Below are 25,034 nucleotides of genomic sequence, written 5' to 3'. Positions count from 1 at the left end.
CAAGAGGATAAATTTGTAGGTTAATTCCATAGTGAAATTAGCTGTAGGAAGTTCAAAGAAGCATTCCTAGAGAAAGCCAGTGTTCTTCTTCTCCCAGAAAAAGCCAGTGCTCTTCAACATCCTGGAAAATGGCACCTGGCTCCTCTAAAACAATGCAACACAAAGAGACAGTAGCTCCAACGACCTCAAGGATAAAACAGGAGAAACAAAAGGCAATGGTGCATGATGACCCAAACATAACGTCAAGCATAGAAGAAACAGACATTGAGCTGGCACAGAAAGAAATTTTCAGAAAGCTGCTTGCAGTAATATAGGATATGAGGGAAACAATACATAAAGAGGAAATGATAGAGAAGATAAAGGCCATACACCAAAGGAAAATACATGAGCTTAAAGAGTAGATAGCAAAAACCAATAGCAGAAACATGGACTTCGAGAATCGACTGGAGGAAGCAGAGAACCGCATCAGTGACTTGGAGGACAGCCAAGCAGACTTTAACAAATGAGAACAAAAATCTAATAAGATTGTCAGAGAAGCTAAAGAAAACTAAGAGCTACGTCTAATGCTATGACAGAACAACATTAGAATTATTGGCTTACCAGAGGAAGACACAACGAAGAAGTCATCAACAATTGTGAGAGAATTCTTGGAGGAAAACTTCCCCAGCTTAACAAATGAAAACCAGGCAACCACTCAGGAGGCTGACAGAACACCAGCTAGACTGAATCCCAAGAAGAACTCACCAAGGCATATTATAGTTAGAGCAGCTAGGGAAAAACAAGCAATCACATATAAAGGTTCCCACATAAGAATATGCTCAGACCTATCAGCAGAAACTATGAAAAAAAAGGAGAGAGTGGAGTAACATATTCCAAAATTTGAAGGAAAGCAACACAAACCTAAGAATACACTACTCCCGTCAAATTATCGATCAAGATAGATGGAGAAGTAAGAGTCTTCCCAGACAAGGAAAAACTGAAAGAATATGTTAGAAGAAACCCAGTCCTACAAAAGATCCTTGCCGACCCAGTATGGGCAGAAGAACAACACTCACCAACCATTAAGAAGAGACTACCACATAGAACAACCTCACCAAGAGAGCAACAAAGAGAAAACAGACTCCAGGATAGCATTGGCTTAAGGATGGAAAGAACTCAAGAATAATACACAAACACATACACAACAAACTAATGAAAAAGAAAAGTAGGAAAATACCCAGTACAAAAGCTATAAGATGAGATCACAGAGTCCACAGGTGGAGATAATAACCCTGAATATCAATGACCTGAACTCAGGCAATAAAAGATGGAGACTAGCAGACTGGCTTAGAAAACACAAACCATCAATCTGCTGCCTACAGGAGACATATCTCAAGGCTACAGACAAAGATAGGTCGAGAATCAAAGGCTGGAGAAAGGCATACCAAGCAAACAACAATTCAAAAAAACCAGGGGTTGCAATCATAATCTCAGATAAAATTGACCTCAAAGTGCAAACCATAAAAAGAGATAAGGAGGGACACTATATAATACTCAAGGGAATTGTAGACAAAGAATCACTAAGCCTTGTAAACATATATTCCCTGAATGAGAGACCCGCTGAATACATCAACCAAACACCCCAAAAGATGAAAAAAGAAATCACAGCCTCAACAATTATATTGGGGGACTTCAACACACCGCTCTCTGAGAAAGATAGATCACAGGAAAAGAAACTCAACAGGGATGCTTGAGGTCTAAACACTATAATTAGACAATTGGACCTGATAGATATTTACAGAGCTTTTCATCCAAATACAAATAAATTCACATTATTCTCAAGCCCACATGGCACATATTCAAAGATAGACCACATGCTGAGGCATAAGGCAAATCCACATAGATTTAAGCACGTTGATATTGCACTGCCCTCTTGCTCGGACCACTGTACCATTAGGTTGGAAATCAACAAAAGGACGATGAAGAACACAAGAGCAAACAATTGGAGATGAATAACTCTCTACTGCAAAAGTAATGCATACTGGCTCACTCAGATCAAGGATAAAACTGGGAAATTTCTAGAAACCAACAAAAATGAGTGATGACGAAGCAAAACTCATAGGACACAGCAAAGGCAGTTATCAGAGGAAGTTTTATAGCAATAAATGCACACCTGCGAAAGGAAGAGAGACTCATGATAGATATGCTGGTACAAAATTTACAACAAGTAGAGCAGTGTCAGCAGGACAATCCTACTAATAGCAAAAGAAAATAAATTATAAAAATCAGGGCTGAGCTTCAGGAGAGGGAAAATAAGACAACTATGCAAAAATTAATGCTGCTTAAAGTTAGTTCTTTGAAAGGATAAACAGAATTGAGATACTGCTGGGAAACCTAAACAAAGAAAGGAGGGAACAAATTTCAATAGCAAGAATAAGGGATGGAAGAGAGGACACTACAACAGACCCTAATGAAATCAAAAGGATAATTACACAGTAATATGAAGGATTGTAGTCCAATGAATTCAACAATTTGGAAAAACTAGACAAATTCTTGGAAAAACAATCCTTCTCTAGACTATCCTTGATGGACATCAAGAATCTCAACAGACCCATAGCATTAGAAGAAATAGACAAGGTAATGAGAAGATTACCAACAAAAATTCCCCTGGACCAGATGGTTTCACTGGAGAATTCTACCAAGCATTTAGGGAAGAACTAACACTAATCCTGAACAAATTCTTCCAGAACATAGAAAAAGACGGCAAACTCCCGAACTTCTATGAAGCTACTATAACTCTGATACCAAAACCGGGCAAGTATCCCACAAGAATCGAGTACTACAGACCAATATCCCTAATGAACATCGATGCAAAAATCCTTAGCAAAATATTAGCCAACAGAATACAAAAGTATATAAAACAAATAATTCACCATAGAATGGGATTCATACCAGGGATGAAGAATGGTTCAACATATGAAAACCAGTAGTATTATTCATCACAGTGACATGAAAAATTATAAGAACCACATGATAATATAGATAGATGCAGAAAAAAACATTCAACAACATCCAACACTAATTCCTGTTTAAGACACTTGAGAAGATAGGAATGGAAGGAAAATTCCTCAAGACAATACAAGCTATATATGAAAAAATCAACAGCCAACGTGGTAGACAATGGAGAAAAGACTAACACAATCCCACTGAAAAAAGGGGCCCAGACAAAAATGCCCCTTGCCCCCACTCTTATTTAATATCATGCTGGAGGTTTTAGCTAACAGCATAAGGCAAAGAAGGGACATCAAAGGTATTCTGCTAGGAAAGGAAGCAGTGAAACTATTGTTATTTTCAGATGATATGATTTTATATATAGAAAACCCCAAAACTTCCACAAGGGGAGTACTAGAAGCAATAGAGGAGTTTGGCAGAGTGGCAGGATACAAGATCAACAAACAGAAGTCCATCGGACTGCTATACACATCGGATAAAACCACAGATCAAAAAGGTGGTACCCTTCACAATAGCAAAACACAAATTGAAATATCTAGTGATATGCCTGACGAAAAGAACAAAAGACCTACACGGGGAAAACTACAGAACACTATTACAAGGAACCAAGAGCAACCTGAACAAATGGAAGAATATCCCGTGCTCATGGATTGGAAGACTCAATATAGTCAAGATGCCAGTTCTGCCAAAGGCACTATATAACTTTAATGTAATCCCGATACAATTACCCTCATCTTTCTTCAAGGAAATGGACAAACTGATTACCAACCTCATATGGAGAGGGAAGAAGCCCAGAATTAGCAGAGAACTCCTCAATAAGAAGGACACAGTGGGAGGGCTTGTTTTACCTGACTTTAGCACATACTATACAGCCACGATAGTCAAAACTGCATGGAATTGTTACAATGACAGATACTCAGACCAATGGAAAAAAACTGAAAACCCAGAAATAAAATCATCAGCATACAGACAACTGATCTTTGATGAGGGCCCCAAAAATATCCAGTGGGAAGCAGATGCCCTCTTTAACAAGTGGTGCTGGAAAAAATGGATATCTATCTGCAGAAAAATGAAACAAGACTCTTACCTCACTCCATGCACAAGGATAAACTGAAGGTTGATCACAGATCTTGAGATATAACCCCATACAACTAGGGCTATCAATAAGGGAATTGGAACCAACTTGACAATTTTGGCACCAGGAATACATAGGCTATCAGAAATAGGGAAGGACTCAAACCCAGAGGAGGCACAAATTGACAAATGGGATATACTGAAGATAAAACACTTGTGTACATCTAAAGAATTCACCAAGAGAGTAATAAGAGAGTCCACAGACTGGGAAAACATCTTTAGCAATGACACATCAGACAAAGGCCTTATTACTATAATCTACAATACTCTGCTAGCTTCCAAAAAGAAAAAAACCAAAAGCCCACTTGAAAGGTGGGCAAAGGACTTGAACAGAAATTTCACAGGGACAGAAATCCGAATGGCCAACAAACATATGAGAAAATGTTCCCGATCTTTAGCCATAAGAGAAATGCAAATTAAAACAACAATGAGGTACCACCTGACACCCTCAAAGGTAGCCCAATTCAAAAAATCAGAAAGCAACAAGTGTTGGAGGGGCTGTGGGGAGACAGGAACTCTCATCCACTGCTGGTGGGCCTGTAAGTACGTACAGCCACTATGGAAATCAATCTGGCGATACCTAAAATAGAGTTACCATATGACCCAGCAATGGAAATAGAGTTACCATATGACCCAGCAATCCCCCTACTGGGCATATACCCAGAAGAGGCAAGAAACAAACCAAGACCAGACATCTGTGCTCCAATGTTCATTGCGGCACAGTCACAATTGCAAGGAGCTGGAAGCAACCCAAATTTCCATCAACTGACGATTGGATTAAAAAACTGTGGTATATACATACAATGGAGTACTATGCATCACTAAAAAGCAGTGATGAATGTATGAAGCACATAGTGGCATGGGAAGAACTGGAGTAAATCATGCTAAGCAAAGTAAGTCAAGCACAAAAGGACAAGTACAACATGAGTCCGCTGAGGTAAGCTTTTTTAAAAAAAAATGCAAAAGATGCATATGGAAAAAGCTACTGTATACAAACATTCCTGTGGTAATGACCAGGTAATATGGCAGGGACCAGATCAAATACAGGTTTAACCATGGTAGACAACTAAAAAGGAGGTGGGAAAGGAAAAAAATAACAATAATAAAAAAGAGACGGGTAGCGAGAGCACTGGGAACTAACCCACCCAAGGGGAGGGTATGGTTTATATCTCCACTAGGAAAGAAGGACCAGACATCAACCCAGTGCTCCAAGATGTGTATGCAACATACTGGCATGGAGTAGGGAACCAGTGGTGCATAAGCAAATGTGGTAAAGAAAGCAATGGTGCCCGGCTATCAAAAGATATAGCTACTGGGGTCTTAAAAGTTTGAAGGTAAACAAGCGGCCATCTAGCTCAGAAGAAACAAAGCTCACATTGAAGAAGCACACCAGCCTGTGCAATCACAAGGTGTCGAAGGGATCAGGTAGCAGGCATCGTCAGAACAAAAAAAATCTTATCATAGTGATTGAAGTGGGGAGTGCAGAGTGGAGACCCAAAGCCCTTTGTAGGCCGCTGGACATCCCCTTACAGAAGGATCTCAAGGAGGAGATGAGCCAGTCAGGATGCAGTGTAGCAACGATGAAAAATACAACTTTCCTCTAGTTCCTAAATGCTTCCTCCCTCTCCCCCTTCCCCCCACGCCCCCCACTATCATGATCCCAGTTCTACCTTACAAATCTGACTAGACCAGAAGATGTACACTGGTACAGATAGGAACTGGAAACACAGGGAATCCAGGGCGGATGATCCCTTCAGGACCAGTGGTGTCAGTGGCGATACTGGGAACATAGAGGGAGTGTGGGTTGGAAAAGGGAAACAATTACAAGGATCTACATGAGACCTCCTGCCTGGGGGATGGACAACAGAAAAGTGGGTGAAGGGAGACATTGGACAAGGCAAGATATGACTTAATAATTTATAAACTATCAAGGGTTCATGAGAGAGCGGGGAGCAGCGAGGGAGGGGAAATAATGAGGACCTGATGCCAGGACCTTAAGTGGAGAACTAATGTTTTGAGAATGATGAGGGCAATGAATGTACAAATGTGCTGTACACAATTGATCCGTGTATGTATTGTGGTAAGAGTTGTATGAGACCCTAAGAAATGATTAAAAATAAATAAATAAAAATAAAGAACAACAAAAGAAAGTGTAAATAAGACACATATGCATTTGGAAAAAGGCTGGACACCCACTGACAGTAAGGTGCCTTGATTATTCTTAGAAGAAACAGCCAGGCTTAAATAGAGCCTAACAGCAAAAGAAAACAATTCTGAATTCTCTTTAAAACCAGCTTAGCAAGGTCTAGTCTGAAGTCTCTTGTCTGGCCATATCACCATGGTAACCTCCAGCTCAGGCTTGAGGATGCCTGCAGAGAAGAACATTCCTTTAAACAGAGAAGAAAGCCTGTAGGTCACTAGAAAGGGAGGGAGAGAAAGACAATGCAAGGGAAGAAAAGATTCATTTGCTATGGTGACACAAGTCATGTGTAGCAGGCATGGAGCATTTAGACAATACGAATTTTGAACCATTTATTGTAAGAAGACATGCCAACATTTAACCCACCCTGCAAAGTGAGAGCAGAGAGGAAATGACTATAAAAGAAAATGTCTGAGCTGTGGGATATTTTCCTTCATAACAAAATGCAGAAGGAGCTGCTTTCCCCCTAAAGCCAGAGGACGAAAGCCTTCTATTTCCTTTCCTCTAAAAGGCACAAAACACCTTTAGCAGAATCTGTGCACACTCAAGCCCAGGCATTTTTGAGTGAGGTATTAATGAAATCAGGAAAGTCATTCCTTATTCATTGATAACAACACATTCACCAGTGTGAAAAATAAGCAAAGATAAAAAATAACTATTATAATATTAATAATTAAAGCCTTTCATATTATTAAAGAGCCAATGGTTAAGCATTGGGCTGCTAACCTCAAGGTCAACAGTTCAAAACCACCAGCCACTCCTCAGCAGAGAGACCAAGCTTTCTACTCTCCTAAAGAGTTATAGTCTTGGAAACTCACATGGACAGTCCTACCCTGTCCCACAGGGTAGCTATGGGGTGACACCAACTCTATGGTGACTTTGGTTTTCAGGTGCTCTAGTGGCACACTAAGCATTAGGATTGAGATCAGTGGTTAGCACTCTCTGGCCACTGCACAGGAGAAATGATGAGGTGTCTGCTCCTGTGAATACTTAGTCTACAGAGCAGTTCTACTCTGTCCTATAGGCCGGGTGTCTATGAGTCAGAATTGACTCATTGGCAGACAATTTGGTTTGGGTTTACATAAGTCCACCTTCTTAATCTTTGAAACAATAGTATAACTTAGGTACACACATCACCACCACCACTTATTTTACAGATGAGCATACTAAGGAAACAGTAGCTTTTCCAGGGACACACATCTAGTAAGTGGCAAATCCAGAGTTCAAAATAAGATATTTGGCTACAGCATCTGTGTTCTTAACCACTTTGCTAAAACTACTTCACCAATGTGTAGTTTCTTTTTCTTAGTTACAAATAATAACAAGTCTCGTTTACTATTATGGTATGGCAGTTGCACAGTGGGCTACTTAACAGCAAATTCAGCAGTTCAAAACCACCAGCCACTCTGTGGTATAAAGATGAATCTTTTTACTCCAGTCAAGTAGTAGAGTCTCAAAAATTCACAAGGGCAGGTCTACTTTGACCTATAGGGGCACTATGACTCAGAATTGACTCAATGGAAGTGAGTTTGTTTGGCTGTGAGCTATGGCTATGGAAGAAATACTTTAAAATAATAAGCCTTTGGGATCAATGGTTCTGGGGGGACATGGGAGAGGGGGAGGAGGGAATAAGGAGGTGGTGCTGACCAACTCAGGGACAGCGGAGATATAAGTGATCCAAAATCAGTAGCAAGGAGAGTGTGAGTGGCCTGGTAGGGATTCAGCAAGGGCAAGGTAACCGAGAAAAATTACTGAAACCCAAATGAAGGTTGAGCATGATAGTAGAACAAGAGGAAAGTAAAAGGAAGTAGAGGAAAGAGCTAGGTGACAAAGGGTATTTATAGAGGTGTAAAGACTTGAATGTACATATGTAAATATATTTATGTGAGTGTAGGGAAACAGATCTATGTGCATATATTTATAGGTTTAGTACTAAGGCAGCAGATGGACATTGAGCCTCCACTCAAACACTTACTCAATTCAAGAACACTTTGTTCTATTAGATTGATATTTCAGGATGAACACCTTCCCGACACGATTGCTGAAGAAAAATGCGTGCATAAGCAAATGTGGTGAAGAAAGCTGACGGTGCCCGGCTATCAAAAGATATAGCATCTGGGGTATTAAGGGCTTGAAGATAAACAAGCGGCCATTTAGCTGAGAAGCATCAAAGCCCACATGGAAGATGCACACCAGCTTGGCTGACCACGAGGTGTAGAAGAACTAAAAATCAAATCAGTGGGTACCCACCTTCCTGATATGATCACTGAACACAAATGTTTGCATAAGCAAATGTGGTGAAGAAAGCTAATGGTGCCCGGCTATCAAAATATATAGCATCTGGGGATCTTAAAGGCTTGAAGATAACCAAGGGGCCATCTAGCTGAGAAGCATCAAAGCCCACATGGAAGAAGCACACCAGTGTGTCTGACCACAAGGTACAGAAGGGACCAGTTATCAGACATCAAAGAACTAAAAATCATATCTATGGGTGCCCACCTCCCTGATACGATCAATGAAGACAAATGTGTGCACAAGCAAATGTGGTGAAGAAAGCTGATGCCAAGCTATCAAAAGATATAGCGTCTGGGGTCTTAAAAGCTCAAAGATAACAAGTGGCCATCTAGCTCAGAAGCAACAAAGCCCACGTGGAAGAAACACACCAGCCTAGGTGACCACAAGCTGTCGAAGGGATCGGGTATCAAGCATCAAGGGACAAAAAGAGCATATCATTGAAAATGTGGGTGAGTGCAGAGTGGAGACTCAAAGTCCATTGGTAGCCAACTGACACCCCTTACTGAAGGGTTGTGGGGAGGAGATGAGCTAGTCAGGGTGCAGGGTAGCAACAATGAAATATATAACTTTCCTGTAGTTCTTAAATGCTTCCCCCCTCCCCCACTATCATGATTCCAATTCTACCTTACAAATCTGGCTACACCAGAGGATGTATATAGGTACAGATAGCAACTGGAAACACAGAGAATCCAGGACAAATGACTCCTTCAGGACCAGTGGTGAGAGTGGTGATGCCTGGAGGGTGGAGAGAACGTGGGGTAGAAAGAGGGAACTGATTAAAAGAATCTACATATAACCTCCTCCCTGGGTGATGGACAGCAGAGAAGAGGCGGGGGAGATGTCAGACAGTGTAATATATGACAAAATAATAATAATTTCTGAATTATGAAGGGTTCATGAGGTAGGGGGAGTGGGGAGGGAGGGGAAAAATGAGCATCAGATATTAAGGGCTCAAGTAGAAGGCAAATGTTTTGAGAATGATGATGGCAACAAATGTACATATGTTCTTGACATAATGGATTGTGATAAGAATTGTACAAGCCCCCAATCAAATGATTTTTTAAAAATAAGAATAAGCCTGTGTTATCTCAAAGCCTGTGTTTTCCCTTTCCCATAGCCAGGGACTAGAAAGTTATTGTTAGGTGCCATTGAACTTGTTTCCATTCATAGCTATCCTACAGGCAACAGATTGAAACATTGCTCCAGCACCATCCTCACAAGGGTTATGCTTGAAGCCATTGTTGAAGCCAGTGTGTCAGTTCCTCTCCTTGAGGGTTTTCTTCTCCTTCTCCTTCTCCTTCTCCTCCTCCTTTTCCTTCTCCTTGTCTTTGTCCTTCTCCTTCTTCTCCTTCTAATAATAATAATAATAAATCACTTTATTCGGGGTTCTTACAGCTTTTAAAACAATCCATACATCAATTGTATCAAGCACATTTATACATATGTGAGGACTTCCTCCTCAATCACTCACTCTCTACCCAGCATGATGTCCTTCTCCTGGATAAAGTCTTCCCTTCCTCACTTCTGATAGTTCTAGTTTTAGGTCTTGGGTCTCTTAAGAGTTTGTCTTAGGAGGGTGTGAGAGGCCTGGTAGAGATTGATCAAGGTCAATGTAACTCAGAGGAAGTACCAAAACCCAAATGAAGGCTGAGCAAGATAGTGGGCCCAGAAGAAAGTAAAAGGAAATAGAGGAAAGAACTAGGAGGCAAAGGAAATTTATAGATGTCTAAATAGAGACATCTACATTTGTTCATATATTTATATATGATGATGGGGAAATAGATCTATGTGCATATATTTATAGGTTTTATAAATATAGCAGATGGACATTGGGCCTCCACTCAAATACTCCCTCAATGCAAGAACACTTTGTTCTATTAACCTGTCATTCCATGATGCTCACCTTGCCAACACAATCACTGAAGACAAATGTGTGCATAAGAAAATGTGGTGAAGAAAACTGATGGTGCCAGCTATCAAAAGATATAGCATCAGGGTCTTAAAAGCTTGACGGTAAACAAGTGGCCATCTAGCTCAGAAGCAACAAAGCCCATATGGGAGAAGCACACCAGCCTGTGTGATCACGAGGTGTTGATGGGATCAGATATCAGGCAGCAAAGTACAAAAAATCATATCATTGTGAATGAGGGGGAGTGAGGAGTAGAGACCCAAAGCCCATCTGTAGGCAACTGGACACCCCCTCATAGAAGGATCACGGGGAGGAGATGAGCCAATGAGGGTGCAGTGTAGCAATAATGAACCATACAACTCCACACTATCATGATCCAAATCTTACCTTAAAAATCCAGTTAGCCCACAGGATGTACATTGGTACAGATAGGAACTGAAAATACAGGGAATCCAGGACAGATGATCCCTTCAGGGCCAGCTGTGAAAGTGGAGATACTAGGAGGGTAGAGGGAAGGTGGGGTAAGAAGGCGCAACCAATTACAAGGATCTACATATAACCCCCTCCCTGGGGGACAGGCAGCGTAGAAGTGGGTAAAGGGAGACGTCGGACAGTGTAAGATATGACAAAATAATAATAATTTATAAATGATCAAGGGTTCATGGAGGAAGGGGAACTAGGGAGGGAGGATGAAATGAGAGCTGATACCAAGGGCTCAAGTAGAAAGCAAATTGCTTTGAGAATGATGCTGGCAACAAATGTACAAATGTGCTTGACACACGATGTATGTATGGATGGATTGTGATAAGAGGTGTATGAGCCCCCAATAAAATGTTTTTAAAGAAAAAGAGTTTGCCTTTATGATGGTAATCAAAGGTGCAATCCTCTGAAGGCTTAAGGGAGACTAAAAACTCAGCTTCCCAGAGATCTCGCTCCAGTGGCTGTCGGCTGGAGGCCTCAGGTTTTCGTAACTTGGCCTTTCCGACAGAGCTATCTGTGAACCCTCACAACACGACAGTTTGTCCAAGTAAATTGAATAAATCAAGAGAGAAGAAGGCAGAGCCAAAACGTCACATACAATTACTTCAGTCATCTTTGCTTTGTCCTACAGTATGCCATACAGAAAGCATACGTACCAGCAGGGAGCCTTGAGAGCTGTACTTTATATTCTTTGACAGGAGCAAAGTAAGGCCAGGGGTAGAGTGATGAAAAGAAGGCATCGAGGGGAGAAAGTAGTAACATATCTACTCTGGAGAACATATCTGTGCTTACTTGCCCTGGAAAGAAGATCTCGTATTTTTTGTTCTCGGTGTCATGCTTGTTTCATCCTAATCTTACATGCAAAGGATGAGGGGTTTTTTTTGTGTTAATTTAAGTGTCTAATTAAAAGCTTAAGATTAAACCTTTAACTTGGCTTCTAAATTGTGAGAGAATGTCTAAACTCAATGTTCCTGAGCCATCACCAGGGACTGTCCATGACCGCAGAAGGAATTTTAACAGGAGTTAGCGATGTCAAGAGAAGCCAGAGTGAACTTAAGTTCACTGAGTTGTCCAAGAGGTTGGACTGTATCAGGAAATTTCAAACTACTGTATAGTTTTAATTTAATGCAAAAATGTAATTGGAGACATTAAAAATCATCCCAAATTGATTACAAAATACAAAACCCTGGGAATAACCATTTAATAGCCAGTTGTTTATCTTTTTTAATTGCTTCAATCAATGAAACAAAAAAATGTAGCTTTTAGAAGAAAAAATTTCCCCGGGTTTGAAAAATTATAAATCTGGGGGGAAGAGGGAAGAGAAAGAAAAAGGTCTATTTTGCTATCTGAGACCTAGGGGGCAAAGCTATTGACCGCTGAGTCCAATTAAATTTCAGAGAAGAGAGTCAGAATTAGCAACTCTTCAACAAGCTCCTCTGGCAGGAAATTAATCTTTGATTAAATAACCTGATTACAGAGTGAGAGAGTTTAATTCATAGGGAGATATTGAATGGCATCCAAATATATTACTTATTTCAAAGTATTAAAGTGTAACTTAATGGCATAAAATAGCAACTTAAAATTGGCAATAACTCATTTAAATATTGCGTTGTTGGTAACACAATTCATATGAATATATTTTTTTAACTTTTTGTCTCTAATATGACAAAATTTTTCCCATTGCTGATTTTGAAACTACACACACACGCGCGCGCGCGTGTGTGCACGCGTGCAAAGCAAGGAACAATGAAGCATATGCACCACACAGCATGGAGAGCAGTTATGAAAAGAACACAAAACAAATATAAAACTAGGTGACCAGACCGCAGATCCCAGCATCAACCCCTCTCCCAGTGCTCATACCTGTGAGTCTCAACGCTCTCCCATGAAAGCGTATTGCTAGAGTAAGTATGAGATGATGCTAAAATGTAAAATATGGCTTTCTCTAATCGACGCGGTAGGAGAATCAATGATTAAATTATTAATGGCAGCTTTGTTATGATGCCATTTCCAAAGTGGAACTTATAGAATGTCTCCGGAGGGAGAAGTGTTACCTTTGAGTAGAATGAATGTTCCAACAAAGGAGAATGGGCAGTTGTTCTATGTTGCTAGATGCATCACCCGAGCGGAGTTTTCCCAAAGAATTTTTTAAAGACTAGTAGCTATACTTAGTATACAAGGATAAATTTTGAAAAGCATTTCTAAAAAAAAACAAAACATTTATTAAACAAAAATATCAAAACGTGAAGACCTCCAGCAAGATAGTGAACTAGACAGACATGCTATAAAGACCTTCTATAAAAAAGACACTAGAAACCAGAAGCCTCCCCTTCCTCACCCACCCAGGGACAGGTAACAGCCCTCTCTATCCAGGCACAGCTCTCGTTCCGCCAGCGGTTGCAGCACCACATTTGTGAATCAGGCTCCTGGTGTACTACCCCACATCTGGAGGCGTTCACATGTCGATGCCGGCTCTGCAGAGCAGCAGAAAGCATAGTGCCTGAGAAGAGGCCCATTGCTAGCTATCTTGGGTGGCCAAGAACGCATCTCATGAACACCTACCCCTGGATGTGATCAAGGCTTAAAATGTTTTTTTCTGAGGTCTCAGTCACCCTTTGATTCTCAGCTGATCCTCAGGCAAGCAAGAACTCCATCAAAACTAGGCTTCCCACCCCTTCCCCCTTTCTTGGACCTCTCAGGAGCTCGTTGGCTGATAGAATGCCGAGTCCTTACAGGTGGAATGCCCTCTACTGCTTTCTTCTCTCTGTCCTGCCCCTAGTCAAGTTTTCTCCTTTCCTTTTTTGTATTTTCTTTTCTTTCTATTTCCTTGTTGTTTTTCATCCTTTATCTTCTTGTTTCATCTTCATTTTCTCTTCTTCTGGCTCTTTTTTCTTTTCTTTTTGTTTACTATACTCTTTTCTATTTCCACCTAATACGTTTCCATACTGTAGGTTTTCCTTTCTTTTTTCTCACCCCTGGTTTTTCTTTTTGTGCTCTTTCATGATAACATGTCCAAAATATGCCTCACCATCCAACTTTCTAAGGAGCATTCTGGCTACACATCTTTCATGACAAATTTTTTGTTTTTCTGACAATATTCTTTATCGGCAGCATATTTCAAATACATCAATTCTTCTTTGATCTTCCTTATTTACTGTCCAACTTTCACATGCATATGAGGCAACTTACAATACCATGGCTTAGGTCACATTCATGTGAGTTCCTGAAGTCACATTCTTTTTTTTTTTTTTTTTAACAATTTATTGGGGCTGATACAATTCTTTACACAGTTCATACATATACATACATCAATTGTATAAAGCACATCTGTACAGTCTTTGCCCTAATCATGTCACATTCTTATTGTCCAACGCTTTGCAGAGGTCTTGTGTGCCACATTTACCCAATGCAACATGTCCAAGTTCTCTTGACTGCTGCTTCCAGAGGGTAGATTATGGACCCAAGCAAGATCAAATCCTTGACAACTTCTATTTTTCTCTACTAGGGTTCCTTACTAGTTTATTTGTGAGGATTTTTGTTTTCTTTATAGTAAGTAGCAATCCATATTGAAGGCTACCATCCTTGACCTTCATTAGCAAGAGCGTCAAGTCCTCCTTACTTTCAGCAAGTAGGATTGAAACATTTTATCCTTCTTTCTTCTTCATATAGTTCAGCTGCTTAGATTATTTGTTCGGCATACAGATTGAATCAGTATGGGGAGACAATACAATTTTGATGTACACCGTTCTTGATTTTAAACCAGGCAGGATTACCTTGCACTGTTTGTACAACTGCCTCTTTGGCCACATACAGGTTCCATCTGAGTACAATGAAGTGTTCTGGAATTACCATTCTTCTCAAGGGTATCCAGAGTTTGCTCTGTCACACAGAGTCAAAGCTTTTGCATAAGCAATAAAGCACAAGTAAACATCTTTCTAGAATTGCCTGCTGTAAGTCAAGATCCATATGATACCAGCAATGATATCCCTTCTTCCACGTCCTCTTCTGAATCCGACTTAATTTTCACAGCTTCCTATTGATATATGGTTGCAACTATTGTTGGATGATCTTCTACAACATTTTTACTTGCAAGTGAAGTAAAGGATTTTCTTTTATAATGTGCACATTCTGTTGTGTGATCTTTTTTTGGATTGGTTCCAATTATGGATCTCTTCCAATCCATTGGCCTGGTAGCAGTTTTCCAAGTTTCTTGGCATAGATAAGTCAGTGGTTCTAATGTTTCATCAGCTTGTTGAAACATTTCATTTGGTATTCTGTCCATTCCAGAAGCCTAGTTTTTGTCTAATGCTTTCAGTGCAACTTGGACTTCTTCCTTCAGTATCATTGGTTCTTGATCATATGCTACCTCTTGAAATGGTTAAATGATGTATAGGCTCTTTTGGTACCTCGATTCTGTATTCTTCCATCTTCTTTTGATGCATCCTGTATCATTCAAAATTTTTCCCATCGAATCTTACAATATTGCAACTTGAGGGCTGAATTTTTTCTTGAGTTCTTTCCGTTTAAGATATGCTGAGCATGCTCTTTCTTTTTGGTATTCTAATGCTAGGTCTTTGCACATTTCATTACAATACTTTACTTTGCCTTCTCTAACTGCCATTTGAAATTTCCGGTTCAGGTCTTTTACGTCATCATTTGTCTCAGCCATTTTGTGATTCAGAGCAGGTTTCAGAGTCTCATCGGACAGCTCTTTTATCTGTTTGTTCTGTTCTGACTTTTTCATGAGCCTTTAGCTTCTTCATGTTGACGTCCTTGAAGCCACCCCACAGATCGGCACAGGGACCCGTGTGCAACAGAAGGAAGCACTGCCAGTCCGAAGCCAGACCCACCATCGTCCTTATGTTGGAGTCCATGTGTCCGTCCATCTCATGGAGGGTCATCCTCTTTTTCGCTGCCCCGCCACTGTATCATGCATGACGTCCTTCTCCAGGGACCAGTCTTTCTTGATAGCGTGTCCAAAGCACAGGAGATAAAGTCTTGCCATCCTGCGTTCTGGGGAGCATTCCGATCTGTGTGTTCTTTCACGGTCTGGTGCTTCCAGTCTTCTTCATCTGCACCACACTTCAAATGCATCGACTGTTCTGTGGTTTCTCAATCCGATGTTCAGAAGAAGGAGGAAGGGGCTGTCCGCTGTGCAGGAATTACCAAAGGGGAAATTACAAAGGAACTACCAAAGGAGAAATTGGTCTCTTCCCCAGGCAGCCAGCCCCTGACCTGGTTTTACGGCTGATATTGACCTTTGTCATCACCTCTTTTTCACAGATGCATCCAATTCGATTTCTGCGTCTCCCACCTGGAGCAGTTCTCGTGTTTAGTTACCATTTGTGTTGTTAGGAAAACAAGGTGTTGGGCTTGCAAAATTTTATCATGTAATCTCCATCTTCATCTCTAGTATCAAGGCCATATTTTCCAATACTGTGCCTTCCTCGTTGTTTCCAACTTTTGCATTTCAGTTGCCCATAAATATCAATGTGTATTGATTGCATGTTTGATCAATGTCAAGCTGAAGAAGGTAAAATTCTTCAAATTTTTCATCACTAGCTGTAGTAGTTATCCCAAAGATAATCTAACAGTAAATTCTAGGTCCCTAATGTTATAGTGGGCAATGAAAAAGAAGGCCCTTGACAGCTGGATTGACACAGTGGCTGCAACAATGGGTTCCAACTTCAGAACCATGTGAGGACGGCACAGGATCGGGCAGTGTTTGCTTCTGTTGTGTATCGGAGCACTAGAAGTCAGGCACCTAACAACAATAACAACAGCATAGTGCAGATAGTTTAAGTAATCCATCTACTCGAGGTTGTCTATTAACTGGTATAAAAAGAACCCCTAACCTCTCAGCAGGCCCTTTCCCATCCGGGCAGCTGCCCCTGAATGCAGTACTGCGTTCCTAGTCTATAGGCCCCTGATCCAAATAAACGAATGCCTCTTAGAATGCCTCCAAGCCTATTTTCATTTTCTCAGCCTCCATGTATAAGGATATCTCCCTCTTTGGGGCTTGAGCCCCAAATAGCAGATCACCAGGCCTTTCTTCCATGGTGCCCCTGAGTTGGTTTGAATCCATAACATTTGATTAGTCACTGAGAGTAAACAAGTCACACCACAAAAGGACTGAAACAAGAACCTCTATTTGGTTGGGTAGTAAATAAGGCAGTGCCTTCTTCTTGATGTACTACAATCGAGAGGTAAAGCATAACACATGCACTTTCATATGAAGAAATTGAGTCTTCAAATGAAAACGGGAAAGTGCCATATGGCCACAAGGTTGATAAATGAGGACGAAAATAGATGTCTTAAAACTTCTAGGTTAATGCGTATTAACATACTTGTAGCTCCCTGCTAAATGTCCTCTGAGAATCCTCACACAGCAACGGAACATGGCTGCAGGGAGAGGTCATGGAGCAGGAACACAGGCAATGAACCGGTGTGAGTGCAGGCAAATGGAGGCGCAAGCGGTGGTCCAAGAAGGGGTTGAAGATAGCAAATCACATCTAAAGGAAAAGATTACAAATCTAACACAACTGTGTGTGCGTATTAACTCAACGCCATCTAGTCAATTTTGACTCCTAGTGACCCTACAGGACAGAGTAAAATGGCTCCTTTGAATTTCTGAGGCTGTAAGTCTTTACAGAAAAGTGCAAAGCCTCGTCTTTATCCAACAGAGTGACTTGAGGGGAGAATGTCAAACTACTGACCTTGAGGTTGCAGTCCAACACATAACCTGGCATGTCACCAGATCTCTCTCTCTCTGTCCCTCTCCACACATGCGTGCATATATCATATACATAATATCTACATGTGCATATTATATACAAGTTTAGTTATATTGAGCCATCAAAAAATCTGCGAGTTAAAATAAAAAATATTTGTTTCTTGTTCCCTTCAGGGAGTCACGGGGACCCTAATCTGCCTATCTTCAATTAGGGACTCAGTCTGATGAAACAGCTATGAACTGCAACGCTGCTGATCATCAAGGCAAGGGAGAAGCGTCCTCTGGAGAGTCTCTTACGAGTATTTAGCTGATACACATCCATGCTGCACACGCCTTATTGACCAGAATAAAGCACATGGTTTCATCCCACCACCATGGAGCTAAAAAGTACAAACCTATCATAGTCGGATGCTTGGAAAAGTAGAAAGCGTATCAGATGTATTCGGGGAATAGTATTCATTACTACTACAATTTCAAAGCCATGTTAGTGATGAAGGCATCTACCAAGAACTTTGAAATGAGATAGAGTAGATGGAACAATGTTGATATAAACATAATCAAACTCAAAATCACTGCCATTAATCATTCCCAATTTATTGCAACCCTATAGGACTGGATAGAACTGGCCCTGTGCGATGCTGAACCTGTACATTTTTATGGGGGTAGAAAGTTTCATCTTCTGGTTTCAAACTGCTGAGCTTCCTGAGGTTAGCCATTCAATCCATAAATCATTTCCGTCATGGAGATGGAAAAGCAGAAGCAGCCAGTCTACAAATAAGAGAATGTAAGGTATATGCTCAGAGTGAAGTAGAGAAAATGGACCGATTGAGCGAACATAGCAGAAAGAGGTGGAAGCACTTTCCTTTTCGTGACTCTGTTCCCTTCAGTGGCCCTGCTGCCCTTGAGTACCAGGTGATATGTTCCGGTTAAATTTTCCATTTTCTGTTCACAATCAACAATGGGTTAAATAAAGCAGCGACACTAATATCTGATATTTCTCTATCACTCTAAATATAATGGTAAGTCATAAAGTGCTGCTCCTTGGGGTCCAGTGAATACATGCTAGAGCTGCTTGCAGGGAAAGCATGTGGACCCGTGTCTCTGGGCTCCGTGGACAGCTGCACACAAGCTCTCTTAGTGATGCACTTGTCCTAGGCCCGTGAAGCTGCCTTCAAAATGGGGTCAACCCAAACAGAGACTTCTGGAGTCACTGGGTCACTTAAATGCAAGGCAAATCAAGTGCTGGGGCCATGAAATTCAAAGCAGAGAGGGCAGTTCAGGTCCAGTCACTGTCTTTTGAGATTCCAAATGAGTAATGTTGATGAACTTTCTCAAAGGGCACAGCATGGTCATGAGGACGTATCATAAAGAAGTTTTGGGGAAATTGACAGTTGCATTCATGAGAACAAGGCCAGAAAATGTGTGCTAAGGTCTTTTGCCCTTCAGGACAATGCGCCTGCTCACTCTTCCTGGATGAGGGGCTGTCCTGTGAGAACTTCACTGGAAAACCTTGCTCCATCTACCCTGCCACCCTGAACTCGCCCATTCAGGTTCTTTATTCAGAAAAGGCAAAGACCCTTTTAAAAGAACACCCTTGAAAAGACCAAATGGACTGTTTTGACATGGAAACATTGAAGACTGCGAATTCTTGATTTGGGGAGCACTTAAAGAGATGGAGCCACCATCTCCAAAAGCATATAGATGGAGGGTCAGATGAGAAATAATAGCTGTAAATCATTAAGGCTTCTATGATTTGGTAGGATCCTGGGTGGTGTGGTGGCTTACTCGTTGGGCTCCTAATGGCAAGGTCAGCAGTTCTAAACGACCAGCTGGCCCCTGGGAGAAAGAAGAGACTTCCTACTCCTATAAAGAGTAACAGTTTCAGGAACCCACAGGAGCAGTTCTACCCTGTCCTCAACAGTCATTATGAGTTGGAATCAACTTGAAAACAGAGAGAGAATGTGATTCTATAGCATGCATTCATACACTATTGACCCTAACACAATATAATGATGTCATGTTTGTCCCAATTATGAAGCTTAATGTTTGTGCATATATCATGCCATTATAGAAAAGTAATTTTAATTTAGAAAGTATATTGCAATAGGAAAAAGAATATAATTGTACTTGAGTAGTTGGGTAGTTTCTGAAGTTTACAAAGCTGAATCTCATTAATTGAAATCCACACCAATGAAAGTAAGTCATCAATTTTATTAAGTTGTGTTCCAAACGGAAAACAAAAAAAATAGTAAGAGGGATATTTAAAAATCGGATCAGGCTAATTGATAATCACTCCCAAATAGAATATTTAGAATGAAGGAAAATCTGTCAGAGTAAAAATTGTTGACAATAAAATGAGAGTTTTAAAAAAGCATTTAAGAAAACAAAAAGAAAAGTATAAACTCAGAATAAATGTAACTAACTTCTATCAGAGAAAATGGAATGTAAATTAAAGTTTTAGCGTGAACATGCCAGAAATATTTCATCTGAACTGTACATATCTTTCAGTGTAATCATAGCATTTCCCATAAATTTTTAACTTACAAACTAACAATTGTATCAGACAACTTTTCTGGTAATTTTATATGGAAGAAAACAATTTCACTTCTATGTTGTAAAAGGAAATTAGACAACTGTGGATGGAGGCTGTCAGATAACTCAAACTGTCAGTTTGGTTTAAACATTTCCGAAGAGAAGAGGTGATTTGACCAAAACTGCCAAAAATATGCCAACTGCTTTAGTACATGCTTGAATAAACATTAAGCCATATTTGAATATACTGATTAATGATAATACTTTATTATTATTTCTGTCTTTTCAAAATGTTTGTGTTTGTTGAAGAGTCACTGTTACCTTTAAACATATCACAAGTGCTAAAAATCTGTTCATTAGGATGCATCAGATAAATAAAATATAATATTAATCACACAAAGGTTAAGTTTAAAGATGTGAAATAAAACATATTGGTTGATATAAGATTATATTTTCATAATAATCAGTCTGCACACTCCCACAATTTTCAGCAGCAAAACTTACTTCTCCATATACAAGGTTTAAAAGTAATTTTCTTATTTTCACCAAACAAAAATTATGATTTTTTTTTCATCATCTCAAGATGGTTAAAATATTGCCCAGACACGCCCATTAACTGACTGAGACCCCGTGGATTGCTGCTGCCCTGGGTAGTGGCGACGCTGGGCTGGGATCCTCGTGGCCAGCAATTCAAACCCACCCGCAGCTCCGCCCTCCCTGACACAAAGACTGGACTTTCTGCCCCCATCAACAATTCCAGGATCAGAACCCCACACTGACTCAGCAGTGACTCTATGGCGATGAGTTTGAGCTTCGGTCCTGTAATGTGATGGTATTCACTTAGTTTTTAAATATTTGGTGTGTACTAGGTGCCAGGCATTATATTAACCCTTTCACGACCTATAGGACTTATGGGATCTACCTCTATTTTTCCCCTCTGGGGTTTAGTAGATAGGTGCTATTCCATTTATGGCATGTCCTGCCAGCTTGTAATTGCCTATGAAACTGCAGGGATCTGGAGAAGTATCGCTTATCCCACCTATCTCATGCCCAAGGACCCTTAGGGATATATGTGTCCCATTAATTGCATCAAAATCCACATTATCTAAAAAAGAATTTTTTTCATTTCTTTTCACATGTCTTCCAATACTGATAATACATGCTTTTGACAAAAAATTCAAAGCATAAAATAATTTGGCCATAAAGTAGCCTCAACTAAGAACATGATAGACAAAGGTTCTACTATCAACTAGTGAGGAAAATGTTTTTAAACAGGCAACAATATGTAATATAAGTGCTTTAAAGAAAAAGTTAAAGGAGAAAATTCTAGTATGATAGGAACATAATATACTCCGACCTTTCCCAAAGGGCAAATTGGGTATTCCAACAACCTCTTTTATCTTGGTCTCATAGTTTCAGAATTACAGTAGTCACTTCCTTTATAAATACTTTTAGTATGTGTATGCAGTAATAACTTTTTTCTACACAATAGCATAAAATGTGTTTATTAACAAAAGGTTGTTCTTCCTCTTGGAGTACGGTTTTATATCTATTTTAAAAGTCACAAAGTGTTGGAGACGTTAAGTGGCTGGCCCATATTTTTTGACAACAGGAAATCAAATGTAGGTGCATTTAAGAAATTGTTAGTTAATTTTTCTCTATATTGGGCACAAGATACATATTATAAAAATAAATTCTCACCCCAGTTCTACCTTACATATCTGGCCAGACCAGAGCATGTTCACTGGTACACAGAATTTCTCTCAATACACAGAATCCAGGACAGATAAACTCCTCAGGATCAACAATTAGAGTAGCAATATCATAAGGGGTCGTGAGAAGGGAGAGAAAGGGACAACTGATTGCAATGATTGATGTATAACCCCCCACTCCCCCAGGGGGATGACAGATGGTGTAAAATATGAATATTAAAATAATTTATAAAATATCAAAGGTTCATGAGGGTGGGATGGTGGGGAAAAGAGGAGGAAAAAAGAGGGACTGATACCAAGGGCTCAAGTAGAAAGAAAATGTTCTGGAAATGATGATGGCAACATATGTACCCATGTGGTTGATGTAATGGATGTATGGATTGTTCCAAGAGCTGTAAGAGCCCTCAATAAAAATGATTTATTAAAATAAAATAGATAAATACATTTGCCTGATTTGAAAGTGTTTATTGAGGCTAGAGTTGAGTGTACTTCATCTCAGGGTAAGGATTTTAGTTCTCACAGTAAACGGGAATGAGGAGGGAGGGAGCTAGTCTTAGGGGACACGTGATGAGCCCTGAAGGAAGTGACAGTCTTGCTACTCTTGGTGTAGTCCTTTCATCTGGTGGTGGCTCCCAAGTGCGGGAGCCACCGGAGACTACAGGAAAAATATCTGGATTACCTGGTCTCCAGTGGAACCTCTTTTTATAACACACAGCTTTTTCTAATAGAAGTAGATAGATTTAAGGGTGAATTCAAGAGAGAACACTGATGTGGACTTGGTCTTGCCCAACAAGAAGAAGCGATTCAAGTTTGGAAACTGAGGCATGAGTCCCCCACAGTCCCTCTGGCTATTAACAGAGTGGCCCTCCGTCTCTTGACTGGGACAACGGAAGTGCCATCTTTTTACAAGTTCAAATGTGATCTGATAAAAGTAGCTTCTCATTGATGTGGTGCTAAATGGCTTTCAGAGAATTGGGCCCAGACAACTAATTGACAGACAAGCCTATAGATTTCCCTAGAGGTACACTAAATCGATTTTCAAAGTAATGTATAGTTGTTGAATTCCTAAAGGTATCTCTTTGAATGAGACTCAGAATGGAAGATTTCATGTCGGTGCCGAAAAGCCTAATGCTGGCTAATGTCCACAGCAGGCAGACCAATTTAGCAGATTTGGGAAATTGCTCTCATTTATGCCTGCAATAAAATAGGGTAAAAAACAAAAGCAGTTGCCCTTGAGTCCTTTCTGCCTCACAGTCACTGCATGCATGTCAAAGTAGAACTGTCCTCCTTAGGGCTTCCAACGGGAGAGGTTTTGAAAGTAGATCACTAGGAGTTTCTTTCCAGGGACCTCTGGGTGGACTTGAACCCCCAACCTTTTCCTTCATAGCCAAGCATGTCAGCCATTGCCATCATACAAGGGCTCCAGTAAGATAAACCAAAACCCAAATCCTGGCCATCTAGTAATTCCAACTCACAGTGTCCCTGTAGGAAAGGGTAGAACCACCCCTGTGGGTTTCTGAGAATGTAACTCTTTACAAAAGTAGAAACCTTATCTTTGTTCTACAGAGCACCTGGTGATTTCAAACTGCTAACCTTTTGGTTAGCACCCCAAATACACTGTACCACACCACTGAACTCCTCCCTCAATAAGATTTAAAACAAGGTAAAAAATAACTCACTGCCATTGAGTCAAGGCTGACTCACAGCCACCCCCTGTGGGCTTCCAGGACTATACTGGGGTAGAAAACTTAATCTTTCTCCCACAGAGCTGCTGGTGTTCCAATTGCCAACCATGGCATCACAGCCCGCTGAGACTTTCACACCAAATAAACAGAGTTCGTTGTTGAATACAAAATGGTCTTAGTAAACATGTAAACCAAAAAGAATGCAAACCCACTGCCATTGAGTGGATTCCGACTCATATTGACCTCCAGGATAGAGGAGAGCTGCTCCAATGGGTTTCTGAAACTGTAACTCTTTATGAAAGTAGAAAGCCACATCTTTCCCTGGAGGAGCAATGAGTGGTTTTGAACTGCTGACCTGTGCTTAGCAGTCCAATGTGTAACTACAACCCTACCAGGGCTTCTTAAACACTCACCTAACAAAATACAAGGTTTAAAAAAAAAAAGAAGTCTGAGGGGTGGATGTCACAGGGTACAGAAAATCTGAAATGTATTTATATAAAGGATGGCATAACACGTAAGTTACTTTCTACCCAGTAGTCCTTCCACTTGGTATATAGCCAGTGAAACCACAGCAGCGATGGCACAGCCATGCTCACAGCAGCGATATGTTCAGCAATAAAAGAATGGATAAATAAACTTTGAAATATACCCAATATGGAACACTATGTGTGTTAGTCCGGGTTGACTAGAGAAACAAATTCATAGACACTCATATGCGTATAAGAAATAGCTTAATATACAAGAGCAATTCAATATTGAGAAAACAACCCTCTAAGAAAGGGTACCACTGGCCGTTTTGAGTTTCCTAGACTGTAACAGTTTACAGAAGAAGAAAGCCCCATTTTCCTCCCTCAGAGTGGCTGGTGGTTTCAAATTTGGAACCTGGTGTGATCCAGCCCAACCCATACCCACTGGGCCACCAGGGGTTGCCATTTTTCTGGCAGGCCATGGCATATGCAGTACTCTTCATCAGCACAATTTAAAAGCACCATTGTTTCTTCAGCCTTCCTTAGTCATTTTCTATAAATATGATGAGATAAAAAACACTATAGGTGGGGTCATCTGCACCTTAGACTTCAAAATAGCATCTTTGCTTTTTCACACTCTACAGAGATCTTTTTCAGCAGATTTTCCCAATGAAATATGTAATTTGATTTCCTCACTGCTGTTCCCATGGTCCCTGATTGTAGATTCGAGTCAAATGAAATCCTTTGACAACTTTGAACTTTTCTGTGTTTACCATGCTGCTGCTAATTGGCCCAGCGATGAAGATTTGTATTTTCTTTGTGTTGAAGTGTAATCCATTTTGATCTTTGATCTTCGTGGTAAACTGCCCCAAGTCCGCTCCACGTTCAGCAAGCAA

Source organism: Tenrec ecaudatus, chromosome 6 (assembly GCF_050624435.1).
Source record: "Tenrec ecaudatus isolate mTenEca1 chromosome 6, mTenEca1.hap1, whole genome shotgun sequence".
NCBI lineage: Eukaryota > Metazoa > Chordata > Mammalia > Afrosoricida > Tenrecidae > Tenrec > Tenrec ecaudatus.
Note: the sequence above shows the minus strand (reverse complement) of the source record.